The sequence below is a fragment of the Lolium perenne genome, chromosome 2, assembly GCF_019359855.2.
Source record: "Lolium perenne isolate Kyuss_39 chromosome 2, Kyuss_2.0, whole genome shotgun sequence".
Lineage (NCBI taxonomy): Eukaryota > Viridiplantae > Streptophyta > Magnoliopsida > Poales > Poaceae > Lolium > Lolium perenne.
Window position 1 is genome coordinate 251827744 of NC_067245.2, and position 21140 is coordinate 251848883.

Genomic DNA, 21140 nt, shown 5'->3' on the forward strand with positions numbered 1-21140 from the left:
CGCTACGACGATTGCAGGAGGGAGGGAAACCTTGTTCCTCCATTTTGGCTTAATAGTTAGGGTTAGATTTTGTTTCCTGTGGTGCGTCGTTGAATTGGTGGGAGCGGCATGCGACGATCATCTAGGTGGCGTCTCGGAATTAATGACATCGTGTGTTGTTTAGTCCTTCAGATCGGTATCTTGGTCTTCTCGTCATTCTTCAGATCTGGCGAGATCATTTTCTCGGTGTGTCACTGGCGTTCGTTGTTTTCGGCAACAACGATGGCGGCCGGGGCGAGGTGTTTTTTCTAGAGCAAATATGTTTGTACAGAGGTGGTGGATATGCCGTTCTTTTCCGACTTCGTCGATGAGAGGCGGCGTATCTTGATCCAAGACAGCACAGGGACGTCCCCAGTCGACTCGAAAAAGCCTCGTTGACGATGGTGCTTTTTTTTTTGGATCTTGCAGTGATGGAGGCTTGGCATCTCTTCATGTGCCTGTCTCGGTGTCGCTAGAGTTTTCACACGTGTTGCTTCATGTAACTTAATTTTCAATTAATGAATTATGTGGTTGGTCTAAAAAGAGACATATGTCCCGCCCATGTTCACATTGGGCTGGCAGCTACATCTAACACAACCACCTATTTGGTTCGCCGGGGTATCTCTACCTTGTTAATTCGTCTTTTTTGGACGCCGCTACCATGGCATGAGCGATGGGATGCATCCCATACATCTGCGATGGAAGGCACGAGGGCGGGAAAGTTTTTGTGCACGCAAAATGGTGGCGTCTAGCGCCGTCCCGCCACGGCCATTGGCATTAAAGGGTATGACGAGCAACCACGCCTTTGCACCCCAATCGAAGACACCCCCTTCATTCCCTTCTTTTTTCACCCTCTACTCTTCCGCGCCATGCCCCACCGGCTTCTAACCACGTGATCCAAGCTCAACCTTGCCGCTCGCTCGCGGTTCCCGCAGACCGTCAAGCAGCGCGGCGGCGGAGCGCACGACAACAAATAGAGACGTGCCACAGGAGGAGATAACGAGACTGTCAAGGAGGACGATGAGGACATGAATGAGGCCTTGTTTGGTACTGGGGTATTTGCGGGGATTCGCGGGTATTATCCCGGCCCATCATCAAATCCCCACCTTTCCCCAGATGGCTGTTTGGTGCTAGTGTTTTGGGTAAAAAAATCCCCGCCTATCCCGGCCCATCCCCGGCTCCAACTCACTTTTTGCCTAAGAAAAAATCCACGACCCTACCCTCGCGTATTATCCCCGTCCCCGTCTCGTCCCCATCCAAACCCTATCGAGATAGCTTACGCGACCGGCGGCGAGCGAAGTGGCGGCGAGCGGAGCAGCGACGAGCGGAGTGGGTGCGGGGGGGGGGGGGGGGGGGGGGGGTGAAAGGCGGAGCATCTTACCGGCGGGAGGGGATGAATCCCGCCTAGCCGCTCCATATCAGATCGCCGCCGTACTTGGAGTCCGATCGGCGCCGCCGTTCTTGGTGTCCGACCGCCGCTGCCGTCCACTTCGGTTCCTCTCCGGTAACCTCCGTTCTATCTCGCCCTTTCTCTTCTACCCCCGTCTCACCGCCGCATCTCCGCACCACAGCCGTCAGTTAGATGTGGTTCGATCTGTTGCCGGACACTGTGAAACGCGCGATGGTCCGCACAGGACGTTGTCTACATGATGCTCCAGATCAGGTAAAAAAATAGTTGCATGTACATCCCGTCATTCTCTGTGTAGCGATGGGGCTTGAAGCCAGAGAAGCTGATAGTACATTGGTCGCTAAACTACCCACAGACTATGGTTGTTTGTCCATGTATGATCTATCTGTAGGCAAGGCGCTTAGTTAGATTATGAATTCTTGGCTTATGTTTTATCTAGACGTAGAACAATGCAAGTTGCTACAGAAGCTAGTCAGATAAATTCTTAATTTGCAGACATTGTGCATTTTTATGGGATTTTGGTTTGCTATTTTTTGGTGAGTTCGTTTCTTTGTGATGCCCTGCCATTCAGGCATGCAGCCATTGGGCTTATTCAGTTATTGGTTGAAATGTACTTCCTGGGTGATATATTGTTCATTCATTAATGCACAAACCTTCTTCAATTGTTGATCCATTAGTTAATGCTCGGAACTTCATCCTGTAGGCAAGGCACCTGTTTAGATTATGGATCTTGGATTCTTGGCTTATGTTTTCTCTAGACATAGAGTTTGCTGTTCCAGTAAGGAGACAGCAGAGTATTGAACAATACAATTTGTTACTGAAGCTAGTCAGATAAATTCTTGTTCTGCAATTTCTGTATATATACTCTCATGCTTAATTAATTCCTGTAGGGCCTCGAATTAGTTCTAAGTTTTGATCATGTCCAAATGTTTGGTGAATAAGAACTGTCAAAATATTGTTGTCGCTGAACTCTTCTAGTCTTCTGTAATGATACAATGTACAATGTACAATGTGCAATGTATAGCAGGCCTAGTTTTTCACAGAGAGAACGCATCTTTGCCAAATTGTTCTCTTATCTATTTCTTTTTATTCACTTTTAACCATGCCTGCTAGATCTTTGTTAGTAAAGCTGATGTATTTTTTTGTTTATTGTAGGGATTAACAAAGAAGCTTATCCATCTTGTTTCTGCAAGTGAACATTCTGGCATTATCTCCAAGTAATTCATTCAGTGGAGAGCTCCCACCTTCTTGGGATCCTATAGCAACACCAAAATTCGGTATGTACCTACTAAATAGTACTCCATTATTGGATTGAGCCTGACTGTTCTGAGTGCTAGTTTGACTGCTTGGTGGTTATTCTGCACTAATGCTAGTTGGATCTTATGCATGAATTTATTCTGCTGAGCATATGTTTGCTTGCTGTGTTTGTGCTATGTTAATTACTACCAGCGTACCAGGTTATACAACTAGTGTCAGATTAATTAAGTATAACATTTCAGACCAATCCATGTTAATTAAGTATATCAGTTCATATATAAAGGTTTCACTGGCTTTGTCTAGACAACAACTTGGGTGCTAGTTTTGAGTGATAAAATAACCTTGTTTTGCTTAAATATAGGTTGTCATGGACTTGCGGAGTGTAGAACGTGTTAGGAAGAGGAAAATCGAAGATGAAGAGTTTATGTTTGTCATTTTGCCTGCATTGTACTTCCACTTGACATGGCAAAAACAAAGACAGCAAAGACACCTTTCGTTTGTATATGGCAAGGAGCATGTTAGAGAATTGCTTGGAGGACACCTCAAGAACTGCTTAGCTGCCTTTAGGATGGAGCCGAACATTTTCATGTGGTTGGCATCATATCTTAGAGAGGAGGGATTGATTTTAGATTCTAGGATCAAGGTGGAAGAGAAGCTCGTGTTTTTCTTGTACGTGCTCTCCCACAATGCTTCATATGAAAAAATGCAAGAAAAGTAGGAATATGAGCATTTGTTGTTCATGATATACCCGTCCATGTCCAGCTCTAGCTGTCTGTGTATGCTCCATTTAGGTTATTGTCAATTGACTTTTCTTTTCTGTAACATATGTGGCGATGCTAATATCATCTTTGTATTGTCGTGCCTCTACGTGTGGATCTGAAGGCTGGGTGCAGGAGGCATCCACGTTGCGCAGAACCTCGTCCCCAAGACCCACCGCAGCTACCTCGACATCAAAGTTCAGGAGATCGTTGACATCAGCAACAATTTCTACCAGTGACGGCACCTGTGATGTGTGCTCACCTCTGATGTTTGTCAAAAGACTGTTTGTTGTTGACCGGTGTAACCTGTTATGATATTTTGTAGTGTCATGGTTGCTCAGAAGTTGCAAGGTTCACATGTTCTGTTGTCTGTGATGAGAATTGTGACAACATGAGTTCCTTTTCCAGGAGTCTACTTTATTTAGTCTTAGCATAAAGATTTGTATCCTGGGTTTTGGACTTCTAGTCTCACTGCCGTATTGGACCTGATACATATGGACATACATAGTGATATAAAGGTTGTCAAAACCTCAAATAATGTTTAGTTCAGTTTTAATGTTAGTGCCATGTGGCCAATGACGTAAAAATTTAATCTTTGCTACTATATGTTGGTTTGCTACTATATGTTGGCCAATGACGTAAAAATTCAATTTCCGTTGTGTGCACCAATCCCTGCCAACCAAATGATAGTTTATAGAAGTGGGGATTAGGGATTGAATGGGATGGGGTTTAGTGGGGATTGGGTGAAGGCTGGGGTTTCACCCAATACTCTAGTGGATTATCCCCACTAATCCCCGCTAATACTCTGGAACCAAACAAGGCCTGAGTGGGATGAGGAGGAAGAGTTTGGAGAGCCGCTACAAGCAGTCCACCACGGTAAGCTCATTCGAAACCGACCACCAGGAGGCGATGCGTGACCTCGAGGCGGCGAACTCGACCATCGAGGAGAATGTGAAGGAGCTCTCCCGCCAAGACCGTGGCGGGAGAAGCCGAGCGCACGCGCTAAGCTGATCGATAGGCCATCAGGGACCTCCTCAACCGACAGGTGGAGATCCTCGCCGTGCAGGAGGCCCGCTGGCGCCTGCTCTAGCTGAAGAGCACGCACACCACAGTCGAGCTGGAAGCGAGGCAGGCGTGAGCAGAGGACGACTTGCAAGAGGAGCAGCAGGGCCGAGCGACGCGTTTGGCCCACTCGTGGTCGAGCAAGCTAGCCAAAGATGGGGGACTCGCCAGGCTCTTAGGTCATCTCCAACGGGGTGACGCAAACGGACGCTGAGCGACCGTTTGCGTCCGCCGTGACCGAAAGTGCGTCTGGGCCCTGCTCCAGCGGGGCGACGCAAAGTGATCGGGCCATCCGCGACGACACAAACCGGGCCTAAATATGCGCCAGATTTGCATCTCCGCGGACGCTCCGCGGTCGCGCCGAGCGTCCTCCTTTTCTTACCCTATCCCGCAAGTCATGGACAGCGAAATCAAGCGCTTCGATTTGCTTCTTTTTCCCCTTCTTTGCTGCCCTAGTGCGACACCACCACCCCAACCCCACCCGCCGCCGTCCCGCCGCAGCGGCGCAGTACTCGCCATCGGATCGGTTCTCGCCGCACGGGAGAGCAGGATCGTAGTCGGGGTTGGCTTCGACGCGTACCTGCCGCCTGTTTTTGGGCCATACGTTGTCGGTTGCGCCGCCCGGCCGCGCCGCCCATGACCTGTTCGGTCAATTGCGCCGGTAGGTGTCTTACTCCTGTTTTCGGTGAGATTGTCCATGACCATTAATCCACAGTTCATACCCACGCAGATGGACATGTGGCACATTCTGGACAAGTTCCCCGTGGAGGTCGTTGACTCCTCTTCCGTCGAGGAGTCTGATCAGTCCACGCAGACATTGGCAACTACTGCGGCCTCCATGATCCACGAGTTCATATCAACCCAGGGGCCGGTGCACCGGGGCTGTGTCAAGGGCCGCTCAAAAAACCTGCCGCGCAACAGAGTGGAAGGGCAGCTCCGGCTCCACAAGGACTACTTCCATCTCACCGATCTGGTGTTCAAGAAAAAAATGTTTCGGCGCCGGTACAGGATGTCAGGGGAGCTGTTCATGGTCATTCTACGGGGCGTCAGACAATACGACCCCTAATTCCAATGCAGGCCCGATACAACAGGTGCGCTAGGCTTCACCTCCTACAAAAATGCTCCGCGGCTATTCGCATGCTATCATATGGAATGGTTGTTGATATATTCGATGAGTATCTTCGAATGGGTGAGAGCACCTGCCTTGAGGCCATGTACAGGTTTTGTCGAGCCGTGATTGCCGTGTTCGGACAATATTACTGTAGGGAGCCAACTGTTGAGGATATAAGACGGCTGTTGTCTATCAACGAGCCTAGAGGGTTCCCATGAATGATTGACATCATACATTGCATGCACTGAGAGTGGAAAAAACTGTCCATTTGGATGGCATGGTCAGTACAACGGGCATGCGGAGGGACGGACTGCCATTCTTGAAGCTGTCATATCTCAAGATTTATGGATTTGGCATTCATTCTTTGGCATGGCCGGTTCCAACAGTGACATCAATGTGTTGCACCGATCACCGGTTTTCAACAGGCTTATGCAAGGCAAAGCTCCCCGGGTGAGCTACGAGATCAACGGAAATGCATATGACAAGCCATATTATCTTGTTGATGGCATCTACCCTGATTGGATCACACTAGTGAAGACTGTCCGTAATCCAAACTCCGAGAAGACGAGGAGGTATGCCAAGATGCAAGAGGCTTGCAGGAAAGATGTGAATTTGGTATGCTCCACGTCACCCGGCAAGAACATGGTCGCTGAAGACCATGCATGAGGTGATGACATGATGCGTGATCATGCACAACATGATCGTTCAGAACGAGCGTCCTGATGGCCAATGAGAACCACTAGCAATTCCAAGGTGAGTTGGTTGCGCCACTCACTGGGGCTTTATCTTGGGAGTATCTGCATATGAATGTAGAAGTCACTGACGAGACCGTGTGCAAACAGCTGCAGACGGATTTGATTGAGCATGCGTGGGCATTGGCTGGGCATGAATATCATGCCTAGAGGAATATCATCTTATTTTCACGTAGACTTTTTAAAATTTAGATGTAATAACTATGACTTCGTTGAAACTCTTTATTTTGTTGTTTTCAAACATCACGTTGGGCCGCTGGAGGTACCCCAGGTGCAAACGGATGCGCGGAAAATACGGTCTTTTTCGTGTCCACCGCGCAACGTAAACGGACGCACGCGGACACCGATTTACGTCGTCCCATTGGAGATGCCCTTAGCGTGCCAAGTTGCAGAGGCCAGCGTTCACGCGGACGCCCGCGCCATGGAGGATCCGGAGAGATCGGAGGCGAAGCAGGAGGATGTTTCTTTGTTTCTGTTTCAGCGACTTTTCTTGTGCACGTTAGAGAGGATCCCGTTCTCTGTATGAAATCAGATCCACTAAGTTGAAGTAAAGTTAGAGGAGTTAGAGCATCTCCCGTCGGGTCTCCCAAATCATCCCCCAAAGGGATTTGGGGCGCGCCGGACAAAAAAAGTTCCCAGCCGTGTCCCCCACAGCCTCTTTTTGTCCGGCGTGGCCTGATACGGTGTCCGGCGCTCCGAGCCCGTCCCCGCCCCGCAGGGGACGCTCCGGGGACGCCACACACAACGAAAAACAAGGCGGGAAGTGGCGGGACCGACCCGTCAGCGGCACATTGACGTTTTACCTAACCGTCGCCTACCTCGCGACGGAAGTTATTGGTGCGCAGCGACGGTGCAGTTCCCGCAGAGGCGCAGCGAAGCGTCTCGCTGTGCCTAGCTCTGCGTGCCAGCGTTAATAAGTTCCACCGCTCCCCCGCCTCCCTCCGTCCTATAGAAAGGGCCGCTCTCTCATCGTCCCTCTCACACACAAATCCTAGCGCCTCTCTACAAAACCCTAGCCGCCACCATCTCAAGAGTCGACTCCATGGCTGGTAGAGGCGGAGGCCGAGGTCGCGGCCGTGGTCGTGGTCGTGGCCGCAGCAGAGCTGCGCGCCCGCCGTCGCCTGCGACGCCGTCATCTTCATCGTCAGATCTGCAGGAGGAGCAGCGGAGGGTGGTGTTCGAGTTCGTCGTCGTCCTCAATGGCGACCCGCACGACATCCAGAGGCGCCGGACACGTTCGCCGACTTTGTTGCCAGCGACGAGCTGGGCTCGCTGCATCTGCGGGAGGCTGCATGCGGCTGCTGCCGGTGGATCGTGGACATGATCTACGACGCGCGCGGCAAGATGTACGTCCACATCGGCTGGGAGAAGTTCGCGCGCTACCACCACCTCGAAGCCGGCTTCGTGGTCATGTACTCCTACCTTGGCGAGGGGGACATGAGTGTCAAGGTGTTCGACGAGACGCGCTGCCGCCGGCACTACCACGGCGACATCACCGAGGAGGATGACAACTGAGTGTTGTTTGTTCGCAGCGAAAATAGGCACTGGAGTCTCTGGTTGTTCTTCCATGAAAGAACCAACAAGGGCACCGTCAACAGCTGGATTTTCTATTTTGGGTGACTGGGTGCATGCGAATGTTCTTTCTTGTCAGCGAAGACATGAAACCTGCGATGACCGGCCTAGTTAGGTTTAGTTATTTTGCAATGTTTTATATTTGTGTCAACCGTGGTTCAAACTATGTATTAGTTTGTCGAAAACCATGTTCCAAATTATATCTTCATGTAAACCATGTTCCCAATTATGTATTAGTTTGTGAAATGTTTCTTCTCTTTATTGAAATAAAATTGCAAAAAAAGAGTATTTTAATGTTTGGGGGCGGCGTTTTGGGGGACGTGGCTAGAGAGTGACGTCCCCAAACGCGGCACGAACGAAACACGTCCCCCAAACGCTCTGTCCGGTGCCGTTTGGGGAACGGTTTAGGGGACGCGACTGGAGATGCTCTTACACTACCCTAACTTTACTTCTTCCAAACTAGATGATTAAGCCTAAAATATCATAAATAATTTTGCATGATACAAATTTAGAGTAACACTACACAAGCAAAGTTATGATGTAAAAAAATTCAGATTATTTTTTAATGTCTACAGTATCTATGTAAATTACCGTCACTAGTAGAAAAAGGGCCTTTAGTCCCGGTTCATAAGGTGCTTTAGTCCCGGTTGTGCAACCACGACTAAATAACTGGGACTAAACTCCACCCCCTTTAGTCCCGGTTGCTTAGGAACCGGGACTAAAGGTTCATCCAGGGCGGAGTACTTTTAGTCCCGGTTTTTCCTCCAGGTGAAAACAATTTATTTTATTTATTCTAATTTTTTTCCACTCCCTTTTTTCTATTTTTTCAGAATTTCTATTATATAAGTTATAGTCTCTAACTACAGTTAATCTTGGGTCAAATTTCTCACTTGTGGTCAAACTTCCCGCTTGGTCACTTATCCTTAGAATGCTCGAGCACTAGCACGCTTAACTTATCAGTTCTTTTCGTCCTGCTTCCAAGTGCTCTGCGCGCACCTTATAGCTACTAGTATCATATCAATCCTATTAACCTATTGATCATGATGTCACACTTCTTTATTTTTTGTTGGTCCAGATAATTCTTTTAGTAAACAAAAGTTATGATGTAATAATAATCTTGAATAAATAAATGAAAATATTATTTTTATTATTATTTTACTTATTTTAATTTTTTGCCAAACCAAATCTAAAACTTTTCAGTAGTAGTGATGTAATAATAATGTTTGCAATTATTAATTTTTTTATAAATAAAAATATAAAATCCTGAATTTCTGGTAAAAACTAAAACTTTCCTGCTTTCATACATCCCTTTGAAATTTTGAGCATCTAATAATTGGCTAATCGGGCACGGGGGCTGGTGTGGAGGGTGCGTGGGAAGTAAAAACCCGAAAAACCTTTAGTCCGGGTTGGGGACACCAACCAAAACTAAAGAATAGACCTTTAGTTTCGATTGGTAACACCAACCGGGACTGAAGAGGCTTGCGCTGGCCGCATCCTGCCATAGCCCCACTACAAGGAAAACAGCTACTGCCGGCGCACCAAATATGGCTACTGCCGGCGCACCTCAGCCCGCCGGTGCGAACGGGCCGGTGATAACTGGTCACTGCCGGCGCACCACCATGTGCGCCGGTGGTTGGTCAGTTACTGCCGGCGCACTAGCCCAGCTTCGCCGGCAAAAGGCTTGTTCCACCGGCGCACGTGCCGCTGCGCCGGCAGTAGTGCTGCCAGCACTGGCGCGTGCCATGTGCGCCGGCAGAAGGGCATTGAGGTGCGCCGGCAGTAATATTCGAAAATTCAATTTTTGCACTTTTTCCAGCATATTACAATTCATATTTGCATATTTATACAGCAGTATATATTTACAACACAGTTCATATTTATAGACCAGTACATGCAATATGAGAAGCACATAGAGAGCCAAGTCTCATTTCTGTATCAATACAACACATGTGCATATGCAACACCGAAGGACGAAGTTTCACAAAGTTAGAAGTCTCGGTACATAGTCGTCGCAAGTGTCGTTATACACCTCACAATGTAGCTCCTAACCTAAACTACAATCACATAGAACATGACCAACATGGTCACGATGACCATCATCACGAAGGCCATGGTCTTCATCCGTTTCCTCCTCATGTCCCTCATCTCTCCCGCTAGATAACGGGCGTATCTTCCTTCCGCCTCCACCCTAGTAGGGTATCCCTTGTAGTTGTTGCCGCTGAAACGGTGCACCTGTCTCCGACAGTCCTCCCAGTCGTCGTAGACTCCAGGAACCCTCCCCTTGTACACGACATATGTCGTCGGCATCTCCATGCACAAGACAAGTAAAACGTTAGTACCAATGCAATGAACAAGTGTCAACTCAAATAAGAGACAAGTAGTATGAACTAAATAGCATGTGCCTCATACTTTGTTGGTCGAAATAAATAATAACATACAGGGATGGGGTCAGCGAGGCTAGGTAGGATGCACAATAGATTGATATTTGTGGCCATCACACCAAGCCTCACTGGCCCCACCCCGGAGTGTACAAGTGACCAAACATTTTAACCATCGGCCAATGCAATTAAGAAGTGCGAACTCAAATAAAAGACAAGTAGTACGAATTAAAGCGTGCCTCATACTTTGTCGGTCGAAACACATATTAACATCCAGGGATGGAGTCAGTGAGGCTAGGTAGGATGCACAATAGATTGATACTTGTGGCCATCGCACCAAGGCTCACTGGCTCCACCCCCGAGTGTACGAGTGACCGAACATTCTAATCATCGGCGAACTCCAAATACGAGGCAAGTAGGGGTCGAGTAAATGCAAATAATTATTAAGGTATCTACGCCATAATCTTGAAATATATAGCAAAGTAAATGAAACTATAGACACATGTTCACATGCACATCCATACAACTAAATAAAAGCAACAAGTCGATTCTATGGGAATATGTAGCAATTATTACAATACGGAAGTTCAAAGACATATCGTTCAAGCTTTAGCAGTAGTGTTCCCGTCGTAGGATCAGGTTGTACGCCTAGGGGGGAATGGACGGCAGCCCTCAAGCGTGTTGAACGGCCTCTCATCACGCGATATCTCCAAGCGGAGTTCTATCTCGTCATTAGGTGGTAGACCGTAGCCGTAGAAGAACTCGCCAGACCTAGTGTTGACATCCTGCACGATTACCGTGCAAATGAACTGCTGGATGCGACCCCAGTTCTTTCTAATCTCTCTATCAGGGGCATCCGCCATGTTTGCAAACCTGTTTCTGAGACTCTCTGGCAGCAACATGTCATCTGCGTACTTTATGTACTCCTGCATCTGAAGGATGGCGTACCACGCGTCCGTCCCATTGTCTTCCTTCGACTGCCTGAGGCAGGGGAAGTTGGTTGTGTGGGTTAAGACCAAGCCTCCTCGGGATTTCCTCTCTACTTTGAGGGGGCCTGCCTTGTTGGAGAAGCCGGTGAGAGCATCATTGAGAAGGGCCTTGATGTGGGACTAGTCTTTCTTCTTGTCCCTACCCGAGTCAAGATAGACTGCATGCGAGTGTTGCGGGTGCACGACGATGAGGGTGCAGAACTTGTCTCTGCGGAAAACACACGGATTAACCTTTGGAAATGCAAATGGAGATATAGGATAGAATGGTGATGGGGACTAGCGAGTGATTACTTACTCGGGGAAGTAAGGGATGAGAATGGCGCCCTTCTTAATGTTCGCCAGCATGAAATCCTCGACCTGCCGGGTGGCAATCGCCCGATCCCCAGGGTTGCAGATGATGCTCTCCCGCATATAGAAGGGGTCCATTATCGCGATGGTCGGCGTCCCCTCCTTAACGATCTGGGAAGACAAGCTAAGAGCAACTAGGCGAACCACACTAAAGTGGAGCATTTGCATGCGAAAGATGTTGAAGATGTCATTGAACCGGATGAAGCACAAGTCCACGGGGTACTTCTCGACGAAGTTCATGCCAGTTGGCACCTTCGCCACGAAGAGAGGGAAACTAGGATCTTTTGATTTGAGAAGCTGCTTCTCCAAATAGAGGACTTGGTTATGCAAGCTCGCCATATCCGCGGTGAGTCTGTTGATGACATGCTCCGGCAGCATCGGTTCACCCAAGTGATGGATAGGTCGCCAATTGTTTGGCAACTTGTCAAGGAGTGGGACCTTGTCCTTGGATTTGGCCGCCGCCTTGTCTTTGGCGTCCTTCTTAGCCGGCATCTTCCTCTTCGTGGGTTGTAGTGCTGGACAATCCATCGCCGTAGTGGCCGTAGCACAGAGTGTGTTTGGGCTCAGCATCTTTTTAACGGCGGCGGTGGCGACCTCCTCAGGATTTTCCTCCTCAGTCGTTTCTTGAGAATCGAACAGCTTCTTGGAGCACACATATTTCGAGGCCGGCGCATCCTCATGGACAACTTGTGAAGACGTAGGAATATCCCATTGGAAGTTGTCACGTTCGTATTCCTCGGCCTCTGGCGCCGATGGCTGTTGTGGTGGGGCGCTGACCTCTGGCGCAGCTGGCCGTTGTGGTGGGGCGATGACCACCGGCGTCGCTGGCTGTCGTGGAGGGACGCTGACCTGTGGTGCCGCAAGGTGCTTGTCTTTGCTTGTCGTCGACCCCGAGTAGGTGTTGATCCTAATTAGGGTCTTCGGCCATAGCAGTACCCAACCCTTCAGTGAGGCCAGATTCAACGGGCTATCGTCATCGGCACCATGCGGTTGATTAGGAGGAAACAAATCCTCATAGCCCGGTAACGCCCGATCCACTTCAACCCGGTAAACGTCATCCTCCATCTCTCGTGTGTGCCACTTCTTATCCATGGGCCGAAGGATGGACCCCCTCGCGACGTCTTTGAGTTCGTCGTTTACTCTCATGAGGAAGGTGCATGGCGTTGAGAGCGCCTGCGAGAACATGTGTATGGCGTTAGAGAGAGGGCAAGGATGACGAAACTAATATATTAACTTGATGTACACATTAGTTAATTACCGTGAGGGCGTTGAGCTCGGCTAATGTCGACGGGCCGGCACATGCGGCGGCGGGCGTGCAAGTGACGGAGGGGCTGCTACCCGGCATGGATGGTGAATCCCTAGCACCAGCGACATTGCCGGCGGCCGGAGGAGTCTCCATTATAACATTGTCATTGCCGGCGGACGGCGGCGCCATCGAGTTGCTGCCGTCGAAGCTAACCACTTGCATTTTCGGGGGGGGGGGGGGGGGGGTTGTTTGCCACCCTCATACCACGCGTGTAGAGCGTTGAAATGTGCTTGGACTGAAGCGGCGACTTCAGCTTTGACTTCAGGTACGAGTGTAGCTTTGAGTTGCGGTACCAGTTGCGGTACCAAACCAGCTTGGACTTGGGCTAGGATTGACTCCCTCATTTCCTCCGCCTCCCGCTGCTTCCTCTCATTGCGCGCATTTTTATTGGCCGCAGACGACAAGCCGTAGTGACCATGCTTGTAGCCTGTACCGGCGCCAGCCACACAGCCTCTATGCGGCCTTCTCGTCGGTGAATGCTCATTAACGATGTTTAGCGCCCGTACGAGAGGCTTGTCCCAGGCTACCCTGCCCATCGACACCTGGGAGGAGGAGCCTTCGTCACATTGAGAAAGTTTTTGTCTTTCTTCTTCCTGCGGAAGAAACGCGAACCATTTAGAAATGTTGCTACTATTATATGAACGATACTTGATCTAATTAAACCGGTAAATTGCTTACCAGTTTTTTCTCCAACGCCAGGACCTTCTTGTCGTTCGTGAACCAAATTATGTCGGTTACGACCTTCGGGTCCGTGACAAGTTCCCCGGTTAGTTTCTTCTTATGGTAGCGGGACCTGATGAATCTTCTTTCAAGCGGGTCCTTGTACTTGAGCCAGGGGTTCTCAATGCCGGCATTTACATACGCCTCGTCCTCCTTCGCCCAATTGGGCTCCTTTCCCTCGTACCCACGGCTCCCAAGGTTGTGGTTGCCGATGTTAAGCTCTCGCATTTCCTTCCCCCACAACTTGCGATTCTTGGTTGCTTGTAGCTCTTCATTGGCCACAAAAGCATCAAAGTCCGCCTGGGAGACATGCGAAAAGGCGGAGTGGACCTCTTCGAAACCTTTGCCCTCAGCAATCAGCTTCCGCACCATGTACTTATAGCTGCTGAGGTGTTTGGTGAACTTCAGGAGGGCTTGTGAGTTCACAATGTTGTTGGTTTGATGACTGGAGGCGTAGTCGCCTAGGAACTTGTATCGTGCGTGCAACCTCGCAATGAGCTGGGCTCACAAAGGCGCTTTGTTCTCAGCTCGGAGGTCCGTCTCGTTGAGATTGACGACCTCTCGGAGGATACATGCCAGTTGGTTGCCGTACCCCTTGGCAACATCCTTAGGCTCCACCGGCAAACCACTGGCGGGGTCCACCTCTTTTATTGTGTCTCTGCCGGTGGCGACCGTGTTTTGGCGCCTTGCCTTCCGCGGCCTCTTGGAACCACTTGTCCCGGTGCCACTACTCCCGGCGGCGCCGCTAGGATCGTCGCCGCTTGTCTCGCCGCCACCCCCGGCGGCGCCGGTTGCCTCGTCGCCGCTTGGCGCGTAGGTACTACCCCCGGCGGCGTCGCTTGCCTCGTTGCCGCTTGGCTCGTCGGCACTACCCCCAGCGTCATCCTCCATCTCATGGTCCTCGTCGCCGCCAACACCAGCGGCATCGGCACCCTCCTCCGTCCTAAAGAAGTGCCTATTGTAGTGCTCCTCTAATTGTTCTTGAGACGCCATGGTGGCTTGCACTAATAGAAGATGAAAAAGAGTTAGAATTCACGGAAAAATTCGGCATGACCTTTGCTAAAAATTGGTCATGCCGAGTGCTAGAATTGCCGGAACGGAAATGAATCGACATTCCGGCACTCAATAGCAACTCAATCCCTGTAACAGAAATGCAATTCACATATATATAGCCATGAACACCATAACCATCACCATAAACGAGAGACAATATAACTTGACCATTACAGTAGGGGAGCAGCTTCATTTTCATTTTCATTTCACAATAACCATCAGTAATAGCACTACAGTAGCATTACAGTAGCACTTAGCATTACAGTAGATGAATGTAAATCAAATTCTCACACTCAGACAACAACAGAATTTCATCATGCTAGCCCTGGATTCAAACCAGAATTCAAACACTAAAATAAAAACCAGAATTGAAACCATCTTTAGCATTTTACACCATAACCATTTTACATCAACACCATGCTACTCTCTGGCTACATAATTAAAACAGTGCCAAACAGAGCTTGTACCCACTTATAAGACAGTTCCAAAAAACAGATCATTTTATATATATGGCAGTGGCATATATATGGATCATTTTAAATGAACCAGATAAGGAACATAGCACCAATTTTCATTTGTGGATTATCAGAAAGCTCCAATTATAAATCAACTAAATGAACCTAGCTAGCTACTGTCCATTTGCAACAGCACAACATATATTTATTTAACATAACAGAGCAAAAATTGTTAGAATATCTGGTAGCATTTTATGAACCAGAGCTTACTTTCCATTAGCCCTTCCTTTCAAAAATGACTACTAAACCTACTGCTGGCATTTTATGAACCAGAGCACACCAAATATTTATGGGCATGAGATTGTGATCTTTTCTAAACCAGAGAATTGCTTTTCATCTAAACCCGAGGCGATAGCATGACCATTTTTTAGTAATAGCCAGAGAACTAACTCATTTCATTTGCTAACACTAACCTACTGCAAGCATTTACCAACAAGTTAAATGAACCAAGAATTTGCTACTGCATTTCATCATTTAAAGCAAATAACAACTAGCAAACAAACCTACTGCATTTTAAATTTTCATTTGTCATTTTAAACCAGTAGCATTTTTATTTTCACTTCACCCAATTCATTTACAGAGAACCATGTACATCTGAATATATTTTCACTACACCCAATTCATTACCATACTTGATACAGTAGCATTTCCATTTCATTTACACTATAATAAAAAACCCCAATTCATTTCTAGAGAACCATGTACATCATTTTCATTGTAATCCTGTTATCACCAGAATTTGACCGAGTCAGAGGTGGGCCGCGATCAAGATGGACTTGAAGATTATACATGGAAGAAAGACGTGAATCGGCCTGTTATGCAAAGTTTGGGCTAGTGTGCCCGTGTATCTGTAACATAGTAGATTACGTGTCGGTTAGTTAGAGTTTGCCTCGTGCACGGTTGGGATTATTCCCACGTTAGAAAGTCTACGGACTATAAATATGTACCTAGGGTTTATGAAATAAACAACAACCATCGTTCAACACATATCAATCTAGGCGCATCGCCAACTCCTTCGTCTCGAGGGTTTCTTCCGGGTAAGCATCATGCTGCCTAGATCGCATCTTGCGATCTAGGCAGCACAAGCTTATTTGTTGTTCATGCGTTGCTCGTACTGAAGCCTTTTTGATGGCGAGCAACGTAGTTATCTTAGATGTGTTAGGGTTAGCATTGTTCTTCCTATCATATGCTATCATAGTGCAACCCTTATACATCTAGCCGCCCTTACACCTATCTTAGGTGTAGGGGCGGCACCCCGCTTGATCATTATTTAGTAGATCCGATCCGTTACGGTTGCTCCTTGTTCTTCAAGGATTAGTTTAATATCTGCAATAGTTAGGCCTTACAAAGGGTTGGAGGATCCAGCAGCGCGTAGGGTGTCATTTGCTAGTCCTAGACAGGATGTTCCGGGGATCAACCTCGTGTTGGTTTTTAGGCCTTGTCTAGGATCGGCTTACGATCACCGTGCGTGGCCGCGAGGCCCAATCGTGAGTAGGACGTTCCGATTATGCGGTGAAAACCCTAAATCGTCGTAGATCGTTTTAGCTTTATCTTGATCAAGCAGGACCACCATATATTCGTACACCTCGTGCGAATCATGGGTGGATCGGCTCCTTGAGCCGATTCACAGGATAACCTGAGAGCCGATCGAGGCTCGTATTTAATGTTTACGTGTATGCCATGTAGGAAACTAAGCGAGGCATCTCCATCACCTTCCTGACCAGGTATAGGTCAGGTGGCACGCCCTTGCACCAGCATCGGACGTGCGTGCCGGAGGCTTTGCGGGCCGTCGCTCGGAGGGACCAGGGCCAGCCGCAGCCCTAAGTTGTTCCCGGCTCTACTGTGTTGCCTGTCGCTGCTCGCCGGTGGGTTTCTGACCGCAACACATTCTGGCACGCCCGGTGGGACACTCTTCGACATCAACCACATCGCCATCTACATCCGAGATGGCGGACGGCACTCCAGACACGTACGAGGATCCGACCGACGAGCTCAAGAAGAAGTATGACGAGGTCAAAACGATCCTCGAAGCCGACCTCATCGGCTCTTTTCGCAGAACCCGCTCACATGGTATTCACTGAACGGCTTGGGCCTCTCCCATCCAAGAACAAGCAAGCTGACTCCTCTCGGGAAGAAGACCTCGAGGGGATAAAAAATAACTGTGAAAGAGAAGAGGACAGATGCCACCGGCCAAGGTGGTACCCGGATGGACTCAGCCGTTCCCTAAGACGTAGGGTTCAGCGACGACATGGTTTAGAGGAAGCTGAAAGTTAATACCTGCACGCGCTAAGGAAGGCGCGGCCTGATCTGGCCGCAAAAGTTCGACGAACCCTGGATGAAGAGGGTCGACCACAAAAGGGAAGTATGGCGCCCCAAACGAAGGAAAGCCGGTGATGAGACATCGGCTAGCACAACGAGATGTAAGCCTCTTTCGAGCAATACAATCAAAATAGGGGCCAATTCCAGCAATCGCCCCGTATTATCCTTGCCATACGCTTCACATGCGTTCAGCGTCGATCTAACAGGTGACGGAAGGCTGGGGTATGGGTTTACATCGGCTTGCGAGTTCAGGGAGATCGGCATTAGTCCTGACTACAGAGCCGATGTTCAGGTATAATCCTACCGATAACCGCAGAGCCGATATCTGCAGTAACCTGACAGATTCGGCTCGGGGGGGCACATGATCAGGTAGACAGACGCATGGGCAATAAAATATTAGGAGCCGATGGAAAATCGGCCAGTAAAAAAAATGTGTAGCAAGTACAGCCGAAGCAGATTCATCGACTTCAGAAGATCAAGTTCAGCGAAACATTTGTCTCTGAAGGCCCTACTGAAGAAACGCGCCGAGGGCGTGAAGGGCGTCAACACGGATGCGATCTACCTCAGCGATCTCAGCCTCGTCGTCCTCGTCGTTACCCGTCACCAGCTGACTGCTCAGGGTACGAATTTCAGCCAGATCGGTCTTCAGATCGGCTGTGAGGCCTTTTGCTTCATCTTGAGAACGGGCAATAAGGGCTTCCTTGTCTTGGATAAGCTGATTGGTCACCCTGACCCTCTCTTCAAGGCTCTCCAGCTCCTTGCGCAGGGTCTCGAGTTCGGCGCGATTGGCAGAAGTGTCCGTTTTGGCGTCCAAAGCAGCCTTCTTCTCGTTGAGCCGTTGACACTTTTCCGCAATATCGGCTCTCAATGGAAGCTGGGTGTGGCGAAGAGTAATCCTTTGTCGAGCCGATTGCACCCTTGACTTGAAGACCGACAGAGTAACAGCTGGCCAGAGCTTCACTTGTAGTGTCATAGGGAGATGGGGCTGGATATCTTCGAGGATGCCTTTGACTTCCTCGGAATTTTCAATCAGGGTCTCAATCGAGGAAGAGAGCAAATCCTTGAGACGCTGGAGTGGACCATGGACCGTGCTAGGACTCGGCTCTCCACTTGCCTTGGAAGTAGTTGGTTCGATGGATTCCGGATCGAACGTCAGCAAGCTCGAGTGATCACAACCCTGACAGGGCAAACAAAGCGAGTTTAGCATACAACGAAGAAAGTGATGGAGCCAAAGAAAGGGGGTATACCTCTCCCAAGGTAGGAGGAGCAGCCGATGTAGTGATAATCGGCTTTTCTGTAGACTTGGCTAAGTCAGCCACTTGGTCAGCCGCGACCGTCGAGGTGGCTAGGTCTAGGGTGGCGGACGGCATCAGTACCTCCTCGACGTCTCCGCTAGAGGTTTCTTCGATCTGCAGGAGGGAGTGGTTAGCCGATCCAAGTGACAATGGGTTAGCATGAAGTGTGACTGGGGAGACAATTACATTTGAGACCTCCTGGCTTGATGGAGAAGCTCGTGGGTTTTTACGAGCCCTTTTGACGCATCGACGCTTCGTACGTGACCCCGATTTGGTCGGGGCTTGGGGAGCAGGAGGCTCGGGGATCGACCTTTTCTTAGAAGCCGGCGCTGGTGAAGCCGTCTGGCTCTGGGTGGTGGACCTCTCGGAATTGCCCGAGCTCGAGTCCCCCTGGCTGGATTCTGCGGCCCCGCTGGAGGTTTCTTCGGGGGAAGTCTGTAGAAAAGAATACGAGCGTGTTGCAAAAGATTGGGAAAGCGGATAAATGTGGACAGGGCATGAACCAACTTACGGGCAGGCTTTCTTGGGCAGGAGCTTTGCGCTTCAGGGTCTTCCTGGCAGCCACCTTCCTCACTGCCGTCCTCGCTTGAGTTGAGGCTCGGGGGGCAACTGGCCCCGAAGATGCTTTACCCTTGGGAGCCGATTTCGGTGAAATCGGCTGACTCTGCATTATGACTTTCTTCAGGGGTGGCGAGCTCTGGCAGAAGAGAACCACTGGGGCCGGAGGAAGGAATACGAAGGGGGAGCCATCAGCTTGCATGGGAGCCGGGCCATCTTGTTGCTGCCAGAAGATGGAGTCAGGTCACAGATAATCACTATGAGCTGTTACAAGAAATTTAAGTAATGGTACCTGGTCTGCAGGGATGTCATACTCGGCATCAAGTTGTCTCAGCAGCGGTCCTAGAGCCCTTCTGAAGACATGGGTCTTCCACATAGACCACCAAGTCTCGAAACCATCGGTAGTGAAGGAGAAACGGAGGTCGTGGGGAATTGGAATGGCCAAAGCATCAAAGAAGGTATAACACCTTTGGCCAGTAAGGATGTCAGGTAGTTCAGCTCTGCTTGCTGTCAGGTGGTGTAAGAAGAAGTGTGGAGGCACCTGCCCGAGACCAAGCTGTCGGGCTACCACTACCGGTTGGTAACACTCATAACCAGGCTTGATGATCCGGTTTGAGGTACTCATGCCAACGGGGAGGAAGCAAGGACGAATCATGATAGAGTACAGATGCTGGGTGCTGGCGTCATCGGCAAAGTCATCCAATCGAAAGGAGACTGGGTTTTCAAAGTTCGCCGATTCAGTGTAAGGAAAGAACAGGGGGTTGTCCAAACCTTGGAAGAAAATCTTGAACCACCCTGCTGCTTCCTTAGGGATCAACCTGCTGCCTGGGAGACCATACAAAGCTTGGCCATAGCTGGTACATCGGATATCCTTTCCATTAACATCTGGAAAGGTGCAGGTGGTCAAAGGTGGGAAGTCTGGAATCTGGTTCTGAAAGTATAGCTGCGCCCATAACTGAATAAACCACCAAGGGCCGCCAGTTTTAACTGTCTTTTGAGAGAACAGTTTGACGGACATTAGTTGAAGAGATCGATAGACCTCTCCAAGAAACAGTTTGCCTAGGCCAAGTTGGGTGCCTTTGGCAAGTTCGTAGGCCAAGGAAAGGTAATTCTTGGTAGGGGCAAGTGATGGGCCACAGAATATGAAGTGCTCCAACCAGAAGTTCAGGAAGGCTGTGTGTTCTCTCTCTGTCACGGGGCCCTTGGTCTTCATATAACGATTGAGGTAGGCACCCCAGCTGGTACACTCTTTTTTAGAAGAAAGGGTGAAAGGGACTTTCGGCAGTTTGAATGCAGAAGGGCTTGGGGATGCAATGTCTAGGCCTGTGATCATGGCCACATCCAGCAGAGTTGGTGTCATAGGGCCATGGCCAAACATGAAGCAGTTCAGTGCGTCAGACCAGAAGTAGCCGATGGTTTTCAGAATATTTTCATTCTTCTCAAGAGGAGACAATGATAATGACAAAGCATCGGCTATCCCTATGGCTTCCCAGGTGGCATAATGGGTTTTGGATACTCTATTGTACCATGTCACCCAACCCTCAGGAGGATTAGGCCAGGCTCGCGGGCAGTCGGCCCAGGAAGTCAGATCTAAGTTCTGATTCACGAAGGGGATTCTGTTAGCCTCGCATGAAATTAAGAGGGCGGGACTCTCGGAAGAACGAGGACCGATGCACATAGAATTTGCGAGAGAAGGATGTGGCAGTAGGATGTCTGAAACC

General features: G+C 49.3%; 1 long non-coding RNA gene across 2 annotated transcripts; it reads left to right on the forward strand.

The window, feature by feature from the left end:
* The first annotated feature begins 1383 nt into the window (after positions 1 to 1383).
* On the forward strand, positions 1384 to 4002 carry LOC127335604 (uncharacterized). 2 transcript variants are annotated; one of them, XR_007872906.2, is made up of 3 exons: positions 1384 to 1681; positions 2582 to 2703; positions 3566 to 4002. It is a non-coding gene; the product is annotated as an uncharacterized lncRNA (long non-coding RNA). The 2 variants fall into 2 exon arrangements; XR_007872905.2 differs by having other exon boundaries at positions 1385 to 1522.
* The last annotated feature ends 17138 nt before the right edge of the window (positions 4003 to 21140 follow it).